The sequence below is a fragment of the Loxodonta africana genome, chromosome Y (assembly GCF_030014295.1).
Source record: "Loxodonta africana isolate mLoxAfr1 chromosome Y, mLoxAfr1.hap2, whole genome shotgun sequence".
NCBI lineage: Eukaryota > Metazoa > Chordata > Mammalia > Proboscidea > Elephantidae > Loxodonta > Loxodonta africana.
Window position 1 is genome coordinate 23,345,267 of NC_087370.1, and position 1,763 is coordinate 23,347,029.

The 1,763-nt window shown below is 46.9% G+C and overlaps 1 non-coding gene across 1 annotated transcript; it reads right to left on the reverse strand.

Moving 5' to 3' along the window:
• Positions 1–1,349: 1,349 nt before the first annotated feature.
• Positions 1,350–1,420, reverse strand: TRNAG-UCC (transfer RNA glycine (anticodon UCC)). Its single transcript has one exon. It is a non-coding gene; the product is annotated as a tRNA-Gly (tRNA).
• Positions 1,421–1,763: the final 343 nt, after the last annotated feature.

Genomic DNA, 1,763 nt, shown 5'->3' on the forward strand with positions numbered 1-1,763 from the left:
CGTACTTTGGACATGTTATCAGGAGGGACCCGTCCCTGGAGAAGGACATCATGCTTGGTGAAGTAGAGGGTCAGCAAAAAAGAGGAAGACCCTCAATGAGATGCACTAACACAGTGACTGCAACAATGAGCTCAAGCACAGCAATGGTTGTGAGGATGGTGCAGGACTGGACAGTGCTTCATTCTATTGTACATTGGGTCACTAGGAGTCGGAACCGACTCAACAGCAGCTTTATGACATGTGAATTTCACCTCATTGAAAAAAATGTTATGGTAACCTAAAAACCCACTGCTGTCGAGTCAATTCTGACTCATAGTGACCCTACAGGATGTAAAAGAACTGCTCCATAGGGTTTCCGAGGCAGCACGCTGCGGTATCTTTCTCCCTCTGAGCAGCTGGCGGATTCAAACCACCAACCTTTTGTTTAGCAGCTGAGCACTTAACGACTGTGCCACCAGGCTGCCTTAAATGGTCCATGATCAAACAAACAAAAAACCAAGAAACCCGTTGCCATTAAGTTGATTTCGACTCATAGCAACCCTACAGGACAGAGCAGAACTGTCACGAAGGGCTGCCAAGGAGTGGCTGGTGGATTCAAACTGCCGACCTTTTGGTTAGCAGCCAAATGCTTAACCACTGCGCCACGAGGGCTCCTAAATGGTCCCTCAAGCGAAACAACGCCATCTCCCAACCCCCGTCTCAGCAGACACTCAGTGAATAAAATGACATGTTCCACACACACGAAGACATAGTATTTCCAAGTCAACTCAGCTTCCGACAACCTCGCTGAGGTTAATTAAAGGGGGCTGCCTGACGCCAGAATGGCCCGAACGTCACCAACACCTGAGCAGGTGTGTGCCGGCTGACTTCGAAGCTGCTCTTGAAGTCACTGCCTTCATTTTTCCAGAGTTCATGAGACAAGGTCAATGGCCAAGGAAGCCTTTGGCTACGTCTGGACACCCAAAGCTCAGCCATCTTGGCTTTCGTCGGTAACAATAGATGCGTTCGTGAAATCACCAAAAATTCCACTCATGGATGTGTTTTCAAAAGTCAGTGAAAGCCTCGATGCCTCTGGACATACTGTTCTCAGCTGCTGTCGAATCGGACCGCAGTTCATGGCAACCCCACGCGCAATGAAATAAAACAATTCCCCATACTGAACCATCCTCATGGGCGGTTGTGGATCGGACTGTTGTGAGCCACAGGGTTTTCGTTGGCTGGTTTTCAGAAGTCAACCAGCAGGCCTTTCTTCCTAGTCGGTCTTAGTCTGGAAGGTCCCCTGAAACCTGTTCAGCATTACAGCAACAACCAGGCCTCCACTGACAGGCAAGTGGTATCTGTGCTTGAGGTGCACTGGCCAGGAATCGAACCCGGGTCTCTCGCATGGAAGGTGAGAATTCTGCCACTGAACCACCAGTGCCCCCAGATACATATTAGAAATATATTCATATATGGCTTATTTACTTATGTATGTATAGAGATACATACATATATAAAAAAAATTTTTTTTATATATAGCTTAATATATATATATCTAAGTTCATATATATAAATAACTTTGTCTCTTTTGTTGTAAATTTTCTGTTTCTTGATTTGGGTGGTGGCGGTTACAAGGCCGGCGTAGTGGTTAAGTGCTACAGCTGCTAACCAAAGGGTTGGCAGTTCAAATCCGCCAGGCGCTCCATGGAAACTCTATGGGACAGTTCTACTCTATCCTATAGGGTCGCTATGAATCGGAATCAACTCGACGGCACTGGGTTTTT